Source organism: Nerophis lumbriciformis, linkage group LG36 (assembly GCF_033978685.3).
Source record: "Nerophis lumbriciformis linkage group LG36, RoL_Nlum_v2.1, whole genome shotgun sequence".
NCBI classification, from domain to species: domain Eukaryota; kingdom Metazoa; phylum Chordata; class Actinopteri; order Syngnathiformes; family Syngnathidae; genus Nerophis; species Nerophis lumbriciformis.
In genome coordinates, this window is record NC_084583.2 from 16,015,001 (window position 1) to 16,038,206 (window position 23,206).

The 23,206-nt window shown below is 39.9% G+C and overlaps 1 protein-coding gene across 4 annotated transcripts in view; it reads right to left on the reverse strand.

Moving 5' to 3' along the window:
- LOC133577084 (neuronal acetylcholine receptor subunit non-alpha-2-like) overlaps positions 1-7,442 on the reverse strand; it is a 35,288-nt gene extending 27,846 nt beyond the window's left edge. For 2 of the 4 annotated variants that reach the window (XM_061930638.2, XM_061930635.2), the window contains exon 1: positions 7,374-7,437. The gene's annotated coding sequence lies outside the window, so the exon portion shown is untranslated. Of the gene's footprint in view, positions 1-7,373 lie in introns of all 4 variants that reach the window. The other 2 variants (XM_061930637.2, XM_061930636.2) reach the window with 2 other exon arrangements.
- Between the last annotated feature and the right edge of the window lie 15,764 nt (positions 7,443-23,206).

Below are 23,206 nucleotides of genomic sequence, written 5' to 3' on the forward strand. Positions count from 1 at the left end.
GAAAATTTTGCAATACTACAGAAACAGAAAGAATATAAGAAATTGTGAGAAAAAGACTAATTTTAGTTAATCTTTTTTTTGTTTTGTTTGGTTTCTAATCTTCATTATTTACTTCAAGTTATTACAGTACGTCTCTATATACATATTTATTTATTTATTTTTTTAAATAATTTTGGCCAAAGGGGGCGCACTTCAATTTTTTATACACACTTGTTATTTCATATATTGACCAGAGGGGAAGCACTTTTAAAAGAGATACATTTAAAAAAAAAAAAAACTGAACATTTGTGCAATATTGTGAGAAAAGTTGGAATTTCACCCCAATAACAGTCGCTATTTTACAAGAAAAGCTTAACATGTTGGCAATTTTATGAAGTCGTCATTTTACTCGACAAAAGTCACAATTTTATAAGAAAACTTAAAAAAATTTGGCACTATCATAATAATCGGAATTTTACTTGGCAAAATGATGACAAAAGTCATAATTTTACTCCAAAAATGTCACTATTTTACAAGAACAACAAAACAATTGGCAATATTGTGATACAAGTCAGAATTTTATATGACAAATGCCACCATTTTGCATTACAAAGTAATAATTTTACATAAAAAAGTAATTATTTTACGAGAACATTTTGCAATATTTCAGAAACAAAAAGAACAAAAGAAATTGTGAGAAAAAGACTGTTTAAAACAGTAAAACAATTTTAATCTATTTTTTGTTTGGTTTCTAATCATTATTTACTTCAAGTTATTACAGTATGTCTCTATATACATTTTTTTTTTTTTTTTTAATAATTTTGGCAAAAGGGGTCGCATTTCAATTTTTTTTACACACACACACACACACACACACACACACACACACACACACACACACACACACACACACACACACACACACACACACACACACACACACACACACACACACACACACACACACACTTGTTATTTCATATGTTGACCAGAGGGGGAGCACTTTTAAAAGCGACACAATTGAAAAAAAACCCTGAACATTTGTGCAATATTGTGAGAAAAGTTGGAGTTTTACCCAATAACAGTCGCAATTTTACAAGAAAAGCTTAACATGTTGGCAATTTTACGAAGTCGTTATTTTACTTGACAAAAATCACAATTTTATAAGAAAACCTGAAAAATTTGGCAATATCATAATAATCGGAATTTTACTTGGCAAAATGATGACAAAAGTCATAATTTTACTCCAAAAATGTCACTATTTTCCAAGAACAACAAAACAATTGGCAATATTGTTATACAAGTCAGAATTGTATACGACAAATGTCACCATTTTGCATTAGAAAGTAATGATTTTACATAAAAAAGTAATCATTTTACGAGAAAATTTTGCAATATTTCAGAAACAGAAAGAACAAAATAAATTGTGAGAAAAAGACAGTTTTTAGATTATCTTTTTTTAATCTATTTTTTGTTTGGTTTCTAATCTTCATTATTTACTTCAAGTTATTACAGTATGTTTCTATATACATATTTATTTTTTAATTTTTTTTAAATAATTTTGGCAAAAGGGGTCGCATTTAAATGTTTTACACAGACTTGTTATTTTATATGTTGACCAGAGGGGGAGCACTTTTAAAAGCGACACATTTGAAAAAAAACCCTGAACATTTGTGCAATATTGTGAGAAAAGTTGGAATTTCACCCCAATAACAGTCGCTATTTTACAAGAAAAGCTTAACATGTTGGCAATTTTATGAAGTCGTCATTTTACTCAACAAAAGTCACAATTTTATAAGAAAACTTAAAAAATTTGGCACTATTTTACTTGGCAAAATGATGACAAAAGTCATAATTTTACTCCAAAAATGTCACAATTTGACAAGAACAAAACAATTGGCAATATTGTAATAAACGTCAGAATTTTATATGACAAATGTCACCATCTTGCATTAAAAAGTAATAATTTTATGAGAAAATTTTGCAATATTACAGAAACAAAGAATAAAAATAAATTGTGAGAAAAAGACTGCTTTTAGTTAATTTTTTTGGGGAAAATTTTTGTTTGTTTTTTAATCTTCATTATTTACTTCAAGTTATTACAGTATGTCTCTATATACAGATTTTTTTATTAAAATAATTTTGGCCAAAGGGGACGCACTTCAATTTTTTACACACACTTGTTATTTCATATGTTGACCAGAGGGGGAGCACTTTTAAAAGCGACACAATTGAAAAAAAACCCTGAACATTTGTGCAATATTGTGAGAAAAGTTGGAATTTCACCCCAATAACAGTCGCTATTTTACAAGAAAAGATTAACATGTTGGCAATTTTATGAAGTCGTCATTTTACTCGACAAAAGTCACAATTTTATAAGAAAACTTGAAAATGTTGTCAATATCATAATAATAATCGGAATTTTACTTGGCAAAATGATGACAAAAATTTTACTCCACAAATGTCACTATTTTACAAGAACAACAAAACAATTGGCAATATTGTGATACAAGTTAGAACTTTATATGACAAATGTCACCATTTTACATAAAAGTAATATTTTTATGAGAAAATTTTGCAATATTACAGAAACCAAAAGAATATAAGAAATTGTGAGAAAAAGACTGATTTTAGTTAATTTTTTTTGTTTGGTTTTTAATCTTCATTATTTACTTCAAGTTATTACAGTATGTCTCTATATACATATTTATTCATTTAAAAAAAAAATATTTTGGGATAAAGGGGACGCACTTTAATATTTTACACACACTTGTTATTTCATATGTTGACCAGAGGGGGAGCACTTTTAAAAGCGACACACAGTCAATTTGAAAAATCTTTATTTTATTTTATTTTTTGTTCACACCTCCTCATATGGTCGGACATTGCTTTGAGGCAGATGAAAAGTTAAAAAAAAAAAAAAAAAAAGACCAGTTTTTAAATCAGATATCTCACAGATAAGAATGGAAAACCCCCTCAAGGTAAAAAAGAAAAACAATCTAACTTTTTGAACACACTAATGGTTCCTTTCCAGCGTCACAAACTATGACACACCCCAGTGTGACGCATCGTCATCTCCTCTGTCCTCACACGGGTTACAGCGACCATGACCATGATGATGAGGATGATGATGAGGATGATGATTATCACAATGAAATTATCCTGATTTTCTGCTCCACTTGCAGCCAGGGGACGTGCAGCTGCTGCCTCCTTCTAATCATTTGGAAACACAAATTCTCCTGGGCGGGGAAAACCTGCCGCTCCCTTCCACCATGACTGTGGGCAGGCAGCTGTGCCGTGTTTGCATGTGTCTCTTCTGTTTGTTCTTCTGCAGAAATATTTACTAACACGTAGCAGACAGCTGTGTCGCCTCGCGCCTCAAGCTCGTTCTTATCTTATCATCATCTTTTTTGTTGTTGTAGGCCCTTTAAAAGGACTGGTGATAAAAGCTGCACAAGGACCCGATTGGCAACATCAGGGTTTTAAGTCACTGGTGCCCCCCTCCCTCCCCCTGCACACACACACACACACACACACACACACACACACACACACACACACACACACACACACACACACACACACACACACACACAAACACCGGCGGCTTGTGTTTTATTCAGTGGAGCCTTGAGTAGCTTGGAGTGGATTTTTAACTCCAAGAAGGGAAATAAAGAATTCAAGGGGATCATAAAATGATTTCATCCCTCACAGAATTCCAATTGGTGACGTGGAGAATGCATATATGTTTAAGAGTTATTTCGTTATTTATAGTCTTGTTTAAATCAGCTAGTGGTTTTCCTTTTGTACTCCTATTTTTTTTCATTTTACATCCACAAGCAAACTGTGTGTGTTACCTTGAAGGCTTGCAATGTAGGAGTTGGAGTACTCCCTCATATCTTATCTGTAGGAGAACAATGAGCCTGTATTTCTTTTTGGAGAGGGTGGGGGTTTTCTTTGTATGCAAGAAGTTGTCTCTTCCTATTTGAATGTTAGACCAGTGTTTTTCAACCACTGTGCCAGTCTGCAAATGATGTGTTGTTGTTGAGTATCGGTGCTGTCTAGAGCTCGGCAGAGTAACCGTGTAATACTCTTCCATATCAGTAGGTGGCAGCAGCTAGCTGATAATGATAGTATCTGTGATTTAAAAAAAATTCATATTATGTTTATAAACTCAGTAAATACGTCCCTGGACACATGAGGACTTCGATACAATAGCTCACCAGCGTCACAATGTAAACAAACACCATGGGTGGATCTACACATGACATCCACTGTAATGATACCAAGTACAAGAGTGTATCTAGTCGATACTACTATGATTACATCGACGTTTTTCGTTTAAAAAAAAATGTATATTATGTTTATAAAGTCATTAAATACGTCCCTGGACACATGAGGACTTTGAATATGACCAATGTATGATCCTGTAACTACTTGGTATCGGATCAATACCTAAATGTGTGGTATCATCCAAAACTAATGTAGAGTATCAAAGAAGAGAAGAATAAGTGATTATTACATTTTAACAGAAGTGTAGATAGAACATGTTGAAACAGCAAATAAGCAGATATTAACAGAAAATGAAGAAGTAGATTAATAATACATTTTTTACAGTTTGTCCCTCATAATGTGTACAAAATAATAAAATGATAAATGTTACTGCATACGTCAGCAGACTAATTAGGAGCCTTAGTTAAAGTTAAAGTACCAATGATTGTCACACACACACACACACACACTAGGTGTGGCGAAATTATTCTCTGCATTTGACCCATCACCCTTGATCACCCCCTGGGAGGTGAGGGGAGCAGTGAGCAGCAGCGGTGGCCGCGCCCGGGAATCATTTTTGGTGATTTAACCCCCAATTCCAAGCCTTGATGCTGAGTGCCAAGCAGGGAGGTAATGGCTCCCATTTTTATAGTCTTTAGTATGACTCTGCCGGGGTTTGAACTCACAACCTACCCATCTCAGGGCAGACACTCTAACCACTAGGCCACTGAGCGGGTTTGTTTACTTACTACTAAAAGACAAGTTGTCTAGTATGTTCACTATTTTATTTAAGGACTAAATGACAATAATAAACACATGTTTCATGTACCCTAACATTTTTTGTTACAAAAAAGACAATAATGAAATTTTTTTGTGGTGCCCTTTATTTAGAAAAGTATCGAAATACATTTTGGTACCGGTACCAAAATATAGGACAACCCTACATGACAGAAATGACGTCACACACCTACAGTCCAACGTCATTTTGGGCTTTGTGGATTGTTTTGAGTCATTCTGTCAATTTCTATTATGCCCACCTTCACCTCTTTGGATTGTGCCGACTCCAGCACCAGCCCCGGCCAGGACCGTGGGCCACGCTTGAGTCCGGATCAGAGCACTCACACAAAGCAGACTTTTGGGGTCTGGTGTCATGGCACAGATACATTCATTTGGAGGACATTTACCAGGGTTTATACAGTCCAAACCTCCAAATCCAAGAGTCACTCTTACGTACTGACTTACATCCACACCGACACGCAAGCATGCATCTTCATGCTTGATGCACACGTACAGCTGAGCCACAGCTGACTCACATCTGATGACATCCATGTTTGATGTGCCAGCTAGCTCTGGACACACACACACACACACAATTTGCATTGTCCAACAAATATGCACAACAAGTTCTATTTTTGCTGCCACCTGAGTGAGTCACAATACAGTTTAGTATTTTCCGGACTATGGACTGCACTGGAATATAAACTGCACCCACGAAATTTTGGAAGAAAAAACAATATTTTTCCATACATTAGCCGCAGATATATACGTTGTGAAATGAGTTATTTGCACAAAAATATTCTGTAGTTGTTTATTGAAATACCTTAATTGTTTCCAAACGGTGTCTGTAACAAGGCAGTAAAACGGCTAATCAAAATAAAACAGAAGTCACCGTCATGGACCCACTGGCTGCGGACATACTTGCCAACCCTCCCAAATTTCCCGGGAGACTCCCGAATATCAGTGCCTTTCCTGAAAATCTCCCGGGACAACCATTCTCCCGAATGTCTGTGTGTAAAAAAAAAAAAAAAAAAAAAAAAATTGTATATATATATATATATATATATATATATATATATTTAGATACATAAATATATATAAAAAGCCTTTTTTGATACATAAATATATATATATATATATATATATATATATATATATATAAAGCCTTTTTTAGATACATAAATATATATATAAAAAGCCTTTTTTAGATACATAAATATATATATAAAACGCCTTTTTTGGATACATAAATATATATATAAAAAGCCTTTTTTAGATACATAAATATATAAAAAGCCTTTTTTAGATACATAAATATATATATAAAAAGCCTTTTTTAGATACATACATATATATAAAAAGCCTTTTTTGATACATAAATATATATATATAAAAAGCCTTTTTTAGATACATAAATATATATATATATAAAAAGCCTTTTTTAGATACATAAATATATATATATATATATATATATAAAAAGCCTTTTTTAGATACATAAATATATATATAAAAAACCTTTTTTAGATACATAAATATGTATAAAAAGCCTTTTTTAGATACATAAATATATATAAAAAGCCTTTTTTAGATACATAAATATATATAAAAAGCCTTTTTTAGATAAATATATATATAAAAAGCCTTTTTTAGATACATATATATATATATATATATATATATATAAAGCCTTTTTTAGATATATAAATATATATATATAAAGCCTTTTTTAGATATATAAATATATATATATATAAAAAGCCTTTTTTAGATGTATAAATATATATATAAAAAGCCTTTTTTAGATATATAAATATATATATAAAAAGCCTTTTATAGATATATAAATATATATATAAAAAGCCTTTTATATATATATATATATATCTCTAAAAAAGGCTTTATATATATATATATATATATATATATATATATATTTAAAGCATTTTTTAGACATATATATAAAAGGCTTTTATATATATATATATATATATATATATATATATATATATATATATATATATATATATATATATATATATATGTGTATACACACACACACACACACACACACACACACACACACACACACACACACACACACACACACACATATATATATATATATATATAACCTTTGTAAAAGGTGGACAAATACAAAAGCAATTAGGGACCAAATATAAACAAACTACAATAAACCATTTTTTAAAGTAAAAGTGTTTCCTAAAGTGCTTATAGTGACCCTTAACAGCTTGGATTTGGCATTTTAACATTTACAACCACTTGGCAATTAAAATAAATTCAACACATCAAATCAAACATCAAAATAATATAAGTCATCTCACCGTCAGCCAGCCTGGTCTCTGTAGCAGTTGTCACTTTTGCATTTGGCAAATTCTCCTACGCAGTGTTTGTCGGCCTGAAGTCTGAGCTGGAGCTGCAGACCTAAAGGGAGTGGACTTGATTGCTTCAGATGAGAGAGTCTTCCTAATTACTGATGATGGTCTTCAGCTGTTGGGAAATGTTGTCTGTAATTCCAATTCTATCCTCTGGGGGGAAATGCGAGCCAAACTCACAATTGGACATGAGGCCCTTGTGTTTGGGTGAAGGCTTTGGCCTTATGTAGAGTTTGCCAACACAATATATATATATATATATATATATATATATATATATATATATATATATATATATATATATATATATATATATATACATATATATATATAAGAAATACTTGAATTTCAGTGAATTCTAGCTATAAATATACTTCTCCCCCCTTAACCCTGCCCCCGGCCTTGCCCACCTCAACCCCCCCCCAATCTCCTGAATTCGGAGGTCTTAAGGTTGGCAAGTATGGTGTAAAGCAGGGGTGTCAAACTCAAATACAGAGTGGGCCAAAATATAAAACTGAACAAAGCCGCGGGCCAAGGTTGAACAAATGAACCACTCAGTGGCCTAGTGGTTAGAGTGTCCGCCCTGAGATGGGTAGGTTGTGAGTTCAAACCCCGGCCGAGTCATACCAAAGACTATAAAAATGGGACCCATTACCTCCCTGCTTGGCACTCAGCATCTAGGGTTGGAATTGGGGGTTAAATCACCAAAAATGATTCCCGGGCGTGGCACCGCTGCTGCCCACTGCTCCCCTCACCTCCCAGGGGGTGAACAAGGGGATGGGTCAAATGCAGAGGACAAATTTCACCACACCTAGTGTTGTGTGACAATCGTTGGGACTTTAACTTAACTTTAATAGGGACCCAAACAAGTTTTGCATTAAATATTGAACAAGCAAGGCTTATATATTATAACATTTATAATGACATGCAAAATCCAGTTTCAAATAATAATAATAATAATAATTAAAAAATATCAATGGCATATCAAATACAATTTAAATACAAATTATTTTCTATTTGCAGCCTTCTGAGGTAAATATCAACATTAACTTTTTCCACAGGCTAATAAATTAGAAAATAAAATAACAATGAATAAACCAACCATTCAGGACTTGAAACTGCTCAGTTTGCAACACACTGATCTAATCTGATGTGTCCAAACCAGATACCTGCCATCTTTTCTTGGATGCTAGTTCATTAATGTCGGGGCTCAGGCTTTGAGCTGAGGCAACCTTCATTATCGAACGAAGTTGTTCATCAGTCATTATATCTCGTAGTCCACCCGGACCACAGTCATGGGGGCGTGCCTTAAAGGCACTGCGTTTAACGTTCTCTACGAGCTGTCGTCAAGTCTGCTTTTCATCCATTCTAACAACGTGCCCGCCCAGTCATAAGATATGTGCGGCTTCTGTACGCACACACACGTGAATGCAAAGCATACTTCATCAACAGCAATACAGGTTACACTGAGGGTGCCCGTATGAATAACTTTAACACTGTTAGAAATATGCGACTATGGACTCTCACTAATATGTTAGATCCACTATGGACTGAACTCTCACAATATTATGTTAGATCCACTATGGACTGGACTCTCACACTATTATGTTAGATCCACTATGGACTGGACTCTCACTGTTATGTTAGATCCACTATGGACTGGACTCTCACAATATTATGTTGGATCCACTATGGACTGGACTCTCACCATTATGTTACATCCACTATGGACTGGACTCTCACACTATTATGTTAGATCCACTATGGACTGGACTCTCACCATTATGTTAGATCCACTATGGACTGGACTCTCACTATTATGTTAGATCCACTATGGACGGGACTCTCACACTATTATGCTAGATCCACTATGGACTGGACTCTCACTATCATGTTAGATCCACTATGGACTGGACTCTGACTATTATGTTAGATCCACTATGGACTGGACTCTCACTATTATGTTAGATCCACTATGGACTGGACTCTCACACTATTGACTAGATCCACTATGGACTGGACTTTCACACTATTATGTTAGATCCACTATGAACTGGACTCTCACACTATTATGTTAGATCCACTATGGACTGGACTCTCACCATTATGTTAGATCCACTATGGACTGGACTCTCACACTATTATGTTAGATCCACTATGGACTGGACTCTCACACTATTATGTTAGATCCACTATGGACTGGACTCTCACCATTATGTTAGATCCACTATGGACTGGACTCTCACTATTATGTTAGATCCACTATGGACGGGACTCTCACACTATTATGCTAGATCCACTATGGACTGGACTCTCACTATCATGTTAGATCCACTATGGACTGGACTCTGACTATTATGTTAGATCCACTATGGACTGGACTCTCACTATTATGTTAGATCCACTATGGACTGGACTCTCACACTATTGACTAGATCCACTATGGACTGGACTTTCACACTATTATGTTAGATCCACTATGAACTGGACTCTCACACTATTATGTTAGATCCACTATGGACTGGACTCTCACCATTATGTTAGATCCACTATGGACTGGACTCTCACACTATTATGTTAGATCCACTATGGACTGGACTCTCACACTATTATGTTAGATCCACTATGGACTGGACTCTCACCATTATGTTAGATCCACTATGGACTGGACTCTCACTATTATGTTAGATCCACTATGGACGGGACTCTCACACTATTATGCTAGATCCACTATGGACTGGACTCTCACTATCATGTTAGATCCACTATGAACTGGACTCTCACACTATTATGTTAGATCCACTATGGACTGGACTCTCACCATTATGTTAGATCCACTATGGACTGGACTCTCACACTATTATGTTAGATCCACTATGGACTGGACTCTCACACTATTATGTTAGATCCACTATGGACTGGACTCTCACACTATTATGTTAGATCCACTATGGACTGGACTCTCACTATTATGTTAGATCCACTATGGACTGGACTCTCACACTATTATGTTAGATCCACTATGGACTGGACTCTCAAAATTATGTTAGATCCACTATGGACTGGACTCTCACAATATTATGTTAGATCCACTATGGACTGGACTCTCACACTATTATGTTAGATCCACTATGGACTGGACTTTCACTATTATGTTAGATCCTCTATGGACTGGACTCTCACTATTATGTTAGATCCACTATGGACTGGACTCTCACACTATTATGTTAGATCCACTATGGACTGGACTCTCACTATTATGTTAGATCCACTATGGACTGGACTCTCACACTATTATGTTAGATCCACTATGGACTGGACTCTCACTATTATGTTAGATCCACTATGGACTGGACTCTCACTATTATGTTAGATCCACTATGGACTGGACTCACACTATTATGTTAGATCCACTATGGACTGGACTCACACTATTATGTTAGATCCACTATGGACTGGACTCTCACACTATTATGTTAGATCCACTATGGACTGGACTCACACTATTATGTTAGATCCACTATGGACTGGACTCTCACTATTATGTTAGATCCACTATGGACTGGACTTTCACAATATTATGTTAGATCCACTATGGACTGGACTCACACTATTATGTTAGATCCACTATGGACTGGACTCTCACACTATTATGTTAGATCCACTATGGACTGGACTCTCACTGTTATGTTAGATCCAAGATGGACTGGACTCTCACACTATTATGTTAGATCCACTATGGACTGGACTTTCACAATATTATGTTAGATCCACTCGACGTCCATTGCATCCGGTCTCCCCTAGAGGGGGGGTTTCCACCCACATATGCGGTCCTCTCCAAGGTTTCTCATAGTCATTCACATCGACGTCTCATTGGGTTGTGAGTTTTTCCTTGCCCTGATGTGGGCTCTGTACCGAGGATGTCGTTGTGGCTTGTGCAGCCCTTTGAGACACTTGTGATTTAGGGCTATATAAGTAAACATTGATTGATTGATTGATTGAAAGTTCCTAAACTTTAGGTGGAAAAAAGGCTTCTTGTCATATCAGTTATCAGAAGCTACATCTTTTGCCAACACATCCTGTCATGGAGTGTGCAGGCCGTGTTTAAACAACTCGTTGATGTCACATGAATGCTTTGTACCGACACACGTATCCTATCATCTTGCATCCTGAGCGCTTGATATCGCATGGCTTTGTTTACACGGTGATTGTATCGCATCACTAGCGATGATGATGCACGCGTCTAATTGTGTCCAGAGTCCATGACATGTTCACAGTCAAATCTGTCTCCTCTTCCCATTTAGAGTCAGAGAGAAGTGGTTGTGTAACCGTCCGCCGCCTCTGGACAAAAGTGAAAAAGATAATGAGGCGCCTTCTGTCACGTCACATATGCAACACGTCACGTGCTGCAGCATCACGACGACATTTGGCTGACAACATCACATCGGACATTACTCTAAGTACTATACATATTTTAGCATTCAATATATATATATATATATATACATTGTCGGAGGCAGATATTCACATATATCCGTATTTAAGTGATACTTCTTTATTTTCATAGTCATATTACAAAACAGCTAGTGTTCTTCTTCCAATTGTGGTCTTTTGGTTGTCTAACCTTATCTTTAGGAATGTAAAGAGGACAGATACTCATTTTCCTTATCTGTTCCTGTGCCCAGCTGTGGAGGACAATGGGCATGTGTTTGGGCTGGAAAGAGAGACAACGAGGGTGGGAGCGAGAGACACTTTATAGAAGAGAAGGTTTCCATATTTTAGATCAGACCATCTTAGCTGCGCGATTGAATGTTCTATGCTGGACTGGTCTCATTCTATTTCCAAGGCTTTGGAAATAAAGTTACAAAATACCTATTCTGTCTTCTACTCAGCTGTACGTGTCACAAAGAGCTTGGGAGCGACCAGCAACTTGAATTCCCTGGGAGGAACAACTGGTCCAAACGCAACAACATATACATACACACAGTAGGGTTGTACGGTATACTGGTACTAGTATATTACTGCGATACTAATGAATAATATTCAGTACTATACCGCCTCTAAAAAGAACCGGTACCACACCCTTCCGTCGTCGTCACGTGGCGACATTGCTGGTTTTACGAGCAGAGTAGCATGTTGGGCAGCGCACACACACAGAGTACTTACAAGCAGACACAGTGTGTAGACGGAAAAGGGAGAATGGATGCATTTTGGTGTAAAAAGTCAAGATAAAGGTGAAGTTATAACACTGAAACACCCTCAGGAAGAGCTGCTTTAACACATGGCTAGCTAGCTAGCGGCTAATGTCCATCCACAGTGTTTTAGCTACTTCTAAATCACTAATCCTCGCCTCCATGGTGACAAATAAAGTAAATTTCTTACAAGTACATTATCAGTGGAGGACGAGGAATAGCTAAACATGCTTCACTACACATCGTAGGATACAATAGCTCACAAATGCCATGGGTGGATCTACACCTGACATCCACTGTAATGATACCAAGTACAAGAGCGTATCTAAAGTAAAGTTAAAGTAGCAATGATTGTCTCACACACACACACACACACTAGGTGTGGCGAAATTATTCTCTGAATTTGACCCATCACCCTTGATCACCCCCTTGGAGGTGAGGGGAGCAGTGAGCAGCAGCGGTGGCCGCGCCCGGGAATCATTTTTGGTGATTTAACCCCCAATTCCAACCCTTGATGCTGAGTGCCAAGCAGGGAGGTAATGGATGCCATTTTTATAGTCTTTGGTGCGACTCGGCCGGGGTTTGAACTCACAACCTACCAATCTCAGGGCGGACACTCTAACCACTAGGCCACTGAGCAGGTCTAGTCGATACTACTATGATTACTTTGATCTTTTTTCGTCTTTAATTTTTTTTTAATATTATGTTTATAAAGTCAGGAAATACGTACCTGGACAGATGAGGACTTTGAATATGACCAATGTATGATCCTGTAACTACTTGGTATCGGATCGATACCTTAATGTGTGGTATCATCCAAAACTAATGTAAAGTATCAAACAGAAGAATAAGTGATTATTACATTTTAACAGAAGTGTAGATAGAACATGTTAAAACAGAAAATAAGCAGATATTAACAGTAAATGAACAAGTGAATTAATACTTTTTTTTTTACAGTTTGTCCCTCATAATGTGTACAAAATAATAGGTGTATAAATGACACAATATGTTACTGCATAGACTAATTAGGAGTCTTTGTTTGTTTACTTACTACTAAAACACAAGTTGTCTAGTATGTTGGGTTGGAATTGGGGGTTAAATCACCAAAAATGATTCCCGGGCGCGGCCACCGCTGCTGCCCACTGCTCCCCTCACCTCCCAGGGGGAGATCATGGGGATGGGTCAAATGCAGAGGACACATTTCACCACACCTAGTGTGTGTGTGTGACAATCATTGCTACTTTAACTTTACCTTTTCCTTTTACCATATTTAACAGTCAATTTTGCATAAGAGCCTGGAGTTCCTTAAGGCTCTGGATGCTGTGGGGCTGTCTTGGTTGACAAGACTCTGCAGCATCGCGTGGACATCGGGGGCGGTACCTCTGGATTGGCAGACCGGGGTGGTGGTTCCTCTCTTTAAGAAGGGGAACCGGAGGGTGTGTTCTAACTATCGTGGGATCACACTCCTCAGCCTTCCCGGTAAGGTCTATTCAGGTGTACTGGAGAGGAGGCTACGCCGGATAGTCCAACCTCGGATTCAGGAGGAACAGTGTGGTTTTGGTCCTGGTCGTGGAACTGTGGACCAGCTCTATACTCTCGGCAGGGTCCTTGAGGGTGCATGGGAGTTTGCCCAACCAGTCTACATGTACTTTGTGGACTTGGAGAAGGCATTCGACCGTGTCCCTCTTGAAGTCCTGTGGGGAGTGCTCAGAGAGTATGGGGTATCGGACTGTCTGATTGTGGCAGTCCGCTCCCTGTATGATCAGTGTCAGAGCTTGGTCCGCATTGCCGACAGTAAGTCCAACCCGTTTCCAGTGAGGGTTGGACTCTTGCCCTTTGTCACCCATTCTGTTCATAACTTTTATGGACAGAATTTCTAGGCGCAGTCAAGGCGTTGAGGGGATCTGGTTTGGTGGCTGCAGGATTAGGTCTCTGCTTTTTGCAGATGACGTGGTCCTGATGGCTTCATCTGGCCAAGATCTTCAGCTCTCACTGGATCGGTTCGCAGCCGAGTGTGAAGCGACTGGGATGAGAATCAGCACCTCCAAGTCCGAGTCCATGGTTCTCTCCCGGAAAAGGGTGGAATGCCATCTCCAGGTTGGGGAGGAGATCTTACCCCAAGTGGAGGAGTTCAAGTACCTCGGAGTCTTGTTCTCGAGTGAGGGAAGAGTGGATCGTGAGATCCACAGGCGGATCGGTGCGGCATCTTCAGTAATGCGGACGCTGTATCGATCCGTTGTGGTGAAGAAGGAGCTGAGCCAGAAGGCAAAGCTCTCAATTTATCGGTCGATCTACATTCCCATCCTCACCTATGGTCATGAGCTTTGGGTTATGACCGAAAGGACAAGATCACGGGTACAAGCGGCCGAAATGAGTTTCCTCCGCCGGGTGGCGGGTCTCTCCCTTAGAGATAGGGTGAGAAGCTCTGTCATCCGGGAGGAACTCAAAGTAAAGTCACTGTTCCTCCACATGGAGAGGAGCCAGATGAGGTGGTTCTGGCATCTGGTCAGGATGCCACCTGAACGCCTGCCTAGGGAGGTGTTTAGGGCACGTCCGACCGGTAGGAGGCCACTGGGAAGACCCAGGACACCTTGGGAAGGCTATGTCTCTCGGTTGGCCTGGGAACACCTCGGGATCCCCCGGGAGGAGCTGGACCAAGTGGCTGGGGAGAGGGAAGTGTGGGCTTCTCTGCTTAGGCTGCTGACCCCGCAGCAGAAGCGGAAGAAGATGGATGGATGGATGAATGGAATTTTGCATAATATGGGACTTTTCAATTGGCTTGAAGAAAAGGAGAGCTACAAAGTACTACTTGAAACAATATCTCATCCCGCCAGTAAAGCCATGCTAACGTCTTTCTGCAGATTAGATTCTGTGCTGGCTTTTTAATTTAAAACCCAAGAAAGTTGCCAGAAGCGTTTGGTGTGATTACACTAAAATACTCTTTTAATTTCTTCGACAATGTTCCGGAATTTTTCTATAAATATTCATCCGTCTGTCTGCACAAGTGTGTGTGTGTGTGTGTGTGTGTGTGTGTGGGGAGGATGAATTATTTAAGAAGAGTCTCCTCCACTTATCCACGGTCGAGCGGCCGCTGGCACGTGGCGTTCTGCTCACAAGAGACCTTAATTCAGCAGCGTCTCATCGACTCGCTCTTCGAGTCCACCGTCGCCCTCGTCCTCTCACCTTGGACTGGCCCTCCACCAGAAGAAAGCGGACATAGAGTTATGACTATTTCAGACACACAAAAAAAAAGAAGCAAGGTGGATGGTGGCCATCTAGGAGTCGCACTCTTGTGTCCACCCAGAAGAAGCGTGTAAAATATTCATCCATGCGCTTGGCTTAATAATGCATTATCCCTCAATTTAGCACCCGGAGCTTTGGCGTGCTGCGACCGCCACCGAGCACAAGAAGTCCAGTTACTCCAGCTTTGAAAACATCACACATTTTCACACTTACAAATTGTCATTAATGCGGTCGGAGCAGCTTTCAGGCAGCCTTCCCTAACCCTGACATCAGGGAGGACAACGTTTGATAAGCGGCTTCAAATTTGTTTTTTTAAAGGGGAACATTATCACAATTTCAGAATTGTTAAAACCATTAAAAATCAGTTCCCAGTGGCTTATTATATTTTTCAAAGTTTTTTTCAAAATTTTACCCATCACGCAATATCCCTAAAAAAAGCTTCAAAGTGCCTGATTTTAACCATCGTTATATACACCCGTCCATTTCCCTGTGACGTCACATAGTGAAGTCAACACAAACAAACATGGCGCATAGAACAGCAAGCTATAGCGACATTAGCTCGGATTCAGACTCGGATTTCAGCGGTTTAAGCGATTCAACAGATTACGCATGTATTGAAACGGATGGTTGTAGTGTGGAGGCAGGTAGCGAAAACGAAATTGAAGAAGAAACTGAAGCTATTGAGCCATATCGGTTTGAACCGTATGCAAGCGAAACCGACGAAAACGACACGACAGCCAGCGACACGGGAGAAAGCGAGGACGAATTCGGCGATCGCCTTCCAACCAACGATTGGTATGTGTTTGTTTGGCATTAAAGGAAACTAACAACTATGAACTAGGTTTACAGCATATGAAATACATTTGGCAACAACATGCACTTTGAGAGTGCAGACAGCCCAATTTTCATCAATTAATATATTCTGTAGACATACCCTCGGAGGGTGTGTTCTAACTATTGTGGGATCACACTCCTCAGCCTTCCCGGTAAGGTCTATTCAGGTGTACTGGAGAGGAGGCTACGCCGGATAGTCGAACCTCGGATTCAGGAGGAACAGTGTGGTTTTGGTCCTGGTCGTGGAACTGTGGACCAGCTCTATACTCTCGGCAGGGTCCTTGAGGGTGCATGGGAGTTTGCCCAACCAGTCTACATGTGTTTTGTGGACTTGGAGAAGGCATTCGACCGTGTCCCTCGGGAAGTCCTGTGGGGAGTGCTCGGGGAGTATGGGGTATCGGACTGTCTGATTGTGGCAGTCCGCTCCCTGTATGCTCAGTGCCCGAGCTTGGTCCGCATTGCCGGCAGTAAGTCGGACACGTTTCCAGTGAGGGTTGGACTCCGCCAAGGCTACCCTTTGTCACCGATTCTGTTCATAACTTTTATGGACAGAATTTCTAGGCGCAGTCAAGGCGTTGAGGGGATCTGGTTTGGTGGCTGCAGGATTAGGTCTCTGCTTTTTGCAGATGATGTGGTCCTGATGGCTTCATCTGGCCAGGATCTTCAGCTCTCACTGGATCGGTTCGCAGCCGAGTGTGAAGCGACTGGGATGAGAATCAGCACCTCCAAGTCCGAGTCCATGGTTCTCGCCCGGAAAAGGGTGGAGTGCCATCTCCGGGTTGGAGAGGAGATCTTTCCCCAAGTGGAGGAGTTCAAGTACCTCGGAGTCTTGTTCACGAGTGAGGGAAGAGTGGATGGTGAGATCGACAGGCGGATCGGTGCGGCGTCTTCAGTAATGCGGACGCTGTATCGATCCGTTGTGGTGAAGAAGGAGCTGAGCCGAAGGGCAAAGCTCTCAATTTACCGGTCGATCTACGTTCCCATCCTCACCTATGGTCATGAGCTTTGGGTTATGACCGAAAGGACAAAATCACGGGTACAAGCGGCCGAAATGAGTTTCCTCCGCCGGGTGGTGGGTCTCTCCCTTAGAGATAGGGTGAGAAACTCTGCCATACGGGAGGAGCTCAAAGTAAAGCCGCTGCTCCTCCACATCGAGGGGAGCCAGATGAGGTGGTTCGGGCATCTGGTCAGGATGCCACCCGAACGCCTCCCTCGGGAGGTGTTTAGGGCACGTCCGACCGGTAGGAGGCCACAGGGAAGACCCAGGACACGTTGGGAAGACTATGTCTCCCGGCTGGCCTGGGAACGCCTCGGGGTCCCACAGGAAGAGCTGGACGAAGTGGCTGGGGAGAGGGAAGTCTGGGCTTCCCTGCTTTGGCTGCTGCCCCCGCGGAAAAAGATGGATGGATGGATGGATGGACATACCCTCATGTCAGCAGGCCAGGGAAGCTAGGGTCGATATTCTTCTCTTGATCATCTTCGGGACGGTGTGAGGCAAGACATCCAGGGGGTTTAGCTCGCTCGTCTGCGGGAACAAACTGCCGCCATTGCTTGCCGTGCTACCGAGGTCCTTTGTCCCTGAATTGCTCACACACTCCGGCAGATTCAATGGGGGTCTGGCGGCATATCTCTTTGACTTTATCGTTGGAAATGCATCTGCTTTGAGTGTCGCAGGATATCCACACATTCTTGCCATCTCTGTCGTAGCATAGCTTTCGTCGGTAAAGTGTGCGGAACAAACGTCCAATTTCTTGCCACTTTGGCATCTTTGGGCCACTGGTGCAACTTGAGTCCGTCCCTGTTCGTGTTGTTACACCCTCCGACAACACACCCACGAGGCATGATGTCTCCAAGGTACGGAAAACAGTCGAAAAAACGGAAAATAACAGAGCTGATTTGACTCGGTGTTTGAGAAAATGGCGGAATGCTTTCCGAGAGCGAATATTAGAAAGGCGTTTAATTCGCCAAAATTCACCCATTTAGAGTTCGGAAATCGGTTAAAAAAATATATGGTCTTTTTTCTGCAACACCAAGGTATATATTGACGCTTACATAGGTCTGGTGATACTGTTCCCCTTTAAGACTCCTTTCTGTTATTTTCAGTCAGTCTTGTGTTAGCTTTCTGTTACCATCTCTTATGTTAACGGGTCGGTTTTGACCCATGTCTTAAATCAGCTGTTAAATACACTAAAAACAATTATCTATCATCCAATTTGTTTCTCATCTCTTGGTTACCTTGTTAGGCTTCCTTTTCCATGAAAATATTGATTTAAATATTTTTGGTGGGCCTTTTTTTGTCAGTATACCCCTTGATTTCAATTTAAAAAAATGGTCAAATGAACCCGTGTCCTCTCCCTCATTTTCACCAAAAACATTATCAAGAACTTCTCTCACTGTAAATCTTTTTTTCATTTTTGCATGCTGCAAATTGGAGATGTGCACTCTGCAAGTCACCAACTCTATACTGAATTGACCTCACATGTCACATTTCACTGTGGATAACAAAGTAAAATGAGAATCCCCTAAAGCTCACATGATTGGGAGAGGATCTGGCTGTCAGTGTGTGTTCAGTTTTGCCTCTAATTATTGCTTTATAATCTTTTTTTTAATAAATGGGTCGAAACCGACCCTAGCAACACCAAGGTCATAATTACAACCAGAGTATTTTATAATTTAGTTTTATTTTGTTGAAATAGAGGTTCCTGACAAAGTCAAAAACCCTTGATGCAAAAAAAAATATTTATGTGGTTCTTTTATGCACTTAGAAAGTAAAACGGGTCGGTGCCGACCCTAACACAAGACGGAGGTTAAGTGGAATTCTATGTCTCTATATACATATTTATTTATTTATTTTTTTAAATAATTTTGGCCAAAGGGGTTGCATTTCAATTTTTTACACACACTTGTTATTTCATATATTGACCAGAGGGGGAGCACTTTTAAAAGCGATACATTTGAAAAAAAAAACCCTGAACATTTGTGCAATATTGTGAGAAAAGTTGGAATTTTACCCCAATAACAGTCGCAATTTTACAAGAAAAGCTTAACATGTTGGCAATTTTATGAAGTCGTCATTTTACTCGACAAAATTCACAATTTTATAAGAAAACTTGAAAATGTTGGCAATATCATAATAATAAATCGGAATTTTACTTGGCAAAAATGTTGAAATGTTGAAAATGTTGGCAATATCATAATAATAAATCGGAATTTTACTTGGCAAAAAAAAAAGAAGTTTTATTTTGTTGAAATAGAGGTTCCTGACAAAGCCAAAAACCCTTGATGCAAAAAAAATTATTTATGTGGTTCTTTTATGCACTTAGAAACTAAAACGGGTCAGTGCCGACCCTAACACAAGACGGAGTTATGTGGAATTCTATGTCTCTATATACATATTTATTTATTTATTTTTTAAATAATTTTGGCCAAAGGGGTTGCATTTCAATTTTTTACACACACTTGTTATTTCATATGTTGACCAGAGGGGGAGCACTTTTAAAAGCGACACAATTGGAAAAAAAACCCTGAACATTTGTGCAATATTGTGAGAAAAGTTGGAATTTTACCCCAATAACAGTCGCAATTTTACAAGAAAAGCTTAACATGTTGGCAATTTTATGAAGTCGTCATTTTACTCGACAAAATTCACAATTTTATAAAAAAACTTGAAAATGTTGGCAATATCATAATAATAAATCGGAATTTTACTTGGCAAAAATGTTGAAATGTTGAAAATGTTGGCAATATCATAATAATAAATCGGAATTTTACTTGGCAAAAAAAAAAAAGTTTTATTTTGTTGAAATAGAGGTTCCTGACAAAGCCAAAAACCCTTGATGCAAAAAAAAAATATTTATGTGGTTCTTTTATGCACTTAGAAACTAAAACGGGTCAGTGCCGACCCTAACACAAGACGGAGGTTAAGTGGAATTCTGGGGTGTACAACATGATCCCAATGAGGGCTTTTGGACGTCTTCATGTTCAATTCAAACGCCTGATCAAAAAAAAAAATACATTTTTAAGTGTGGCACACATAGCGTCCAAGGTCAAGGTCAAAGTCAAGGTTTCTTTAATGGTACCCGTGTCATGTCTGTGTAATCATGTTTTGTTTTAGTCATGTCATGTTTTGTTTAGTTTAGTTATTGGACTCTTTAGTTTCTGGCTTTTCACTCCCTTGTCTTGTTTCCATAGTTACCCATTAGTTTCACCTGTTCCACGTTTGGACTCATTGTGCACTCTTGTTTGTCACCATAGCAACCCATTAGTTTTCACCTGTCACGTCACGCACCTGTTTCACGTTTTGAGTCACGCACCTGTTTTCACTAATCATGTCACTAGTATTTAAGTTCATTGTTTTCAGTTTGTCGTTCTGGCGACATCCGGATTCATACCCCTGACTCTCTGCTTCACACTTTGTTTACCTCTGCGCACTTCATGCCATGTCCAAGTAAGTTGTTTCTATTCATGCCACAGTTAGCGACTTTTGTTCATGTCCTTAGTTTTTTTGCCCACGTGCAAGTATTGGTTTCATTTGTCAAGTTTGTACTTCCGCCTTGTGCGCACCTTTAGTTTGTTCTTTTTGTAGTTATAGTGTTTAAATAAATCATGTCTTCACCTTCACGCCATGTCTGGTCCAAATGTTCATTTGCACCACGGGAGAACAAACCACGCCATAGTCCAAGTCCTGACAACCCGGAGGTAAAAATAGTTGCGCAGACGTTTGTACAAAAGCCAAAAGCAGTGAAGTTGTGTAAATGGTGAATAAAAAGAGAATAGAATTGTCAGAAAAATGGTATGTAAATTATCAAAAAACTTTCCGTTCTGATTTCCCAATGAACAGACAAGAGGCTGTCTTTGTTGCACCAAGCAAAGGCTTGGAAAATTCCATTGTGTACGATAGGAGGAGACGGGAGTGTCAGGTTGTGTTGGTGACGAACCCCAAGATGCAGAGATGGTGGCAGGCATTGAGCAGGAAAACATGATTTAATGTTCAAAACAAAGCAAAAACACAAACTAGGAACAGGCAAAATGGAAACAGGAACCAGAAAACAGAAAAACTGGAAATAGCAAACGGCTAACATGATCTGGCTAACAGGAAAACAAGAAGCTAGGAGAAACCAACTGTAAATAGCTATAAGGAACAGCTTACCGCTATGACGACAACGACAAGGACATGTAGACACAATAATAATCCAGCAGTGACTGGAGGGCAGGGCAGGTATAAATAGCAGCTGGCTGATTGACACCAGGTGTGGCCAGGTGCCAATCAGCCACAGCTGAGGGGACAAAGCACTCAGGGAGATAATTAGGAAATAACCAAAATAAGAGCGCTGACAGGAAACAAAGACAAACGCAGAAGAACAACTAAAACATGTCAGGGATAAGCCTGACAGGGAGGGGGTTATCTATTGTCATCCAAGACCTGCTCAAGCTGAATCCAGGATCAGCCCGAGCCCGAGCCCGAGGCATCTTTTTCTTTTGCGTTAATGTGACCGAAAACAATGACTGTTTACATACTCCCCATTCATTTAGAAACAGATGTTGTTGTGTAAACAGGGAAAGTCCAAATAAAAAGATGTGGCGTACAATCTTTCGCCAGAGCGTGGGTGACTCTGTAAGAGGTTACGGGTCGACACGTTTCTCCTCAATTGAGCCAATTGCCTCTGTTTGATTCTTTGCTTCTTGTCAATGTTTGAACCTGACAACAATGATCTGCAAATCCTTTTCAACTTATATTCAATTGAATAGACTGCAAAGAAAGATACTTCATGTTCACACTGGACTTTGGCTGATCGCGTGGAGCAGGCACAGGAACTCCTGAACAGAGTGGAGGTGGAATGTGCCAGGGTTGGCCTCAGACTGAACGCAAAGAAGACTGAGGTAATCACCTATAAGCTCCACGTGGACCACCCGTCAATAACAACATCAGATGGCAACGCTCTGCGAGAGGTCAATGACTTCAAGTACTTGGGTTCCTGGATGAACTCCACAGAACAAGACCTTAAGGTCAGGAAGGCACTAGTGTGGAGGGCCCTGAACGGTATGTCCAGAGTGTGGTGCTCGAATCTCCCCCGACACATAAAGCTGAGTCTATTCCACACCACTGTGGAGTCTGTCCTTCTGTATGGATGCGAAAGCTGGACCCTGACACCCACCCTGCAGAAGTCCCTAGATGGGTGCTACACCAGAATGATGCGAGCTGTTCTGAATGTGGACCAGAACATCCACATCACCAACAAGGACCTGTACGGGCAACTGCCGAGGCTCAGCAAGAAGGTAAGAGCTAGGAGGATGAGGCTGGCCGACCACTGCCACAGACATCGAGAGCTCCCGGCCAGCAGGCTGGTCCTATGGGAACCAACGCACGGGCATCGATCGCGAGGACGTCCCGCGCTAACGTACGTGGACATCCTGAAAAAAGATGCGTGAGCTGAAAGCTCTACGGAGCTGGCCGGGTGTATGGAGAACCGGAATGATTGGAGATTCCGATGGAAGCTCGTCTGAGAACGACTG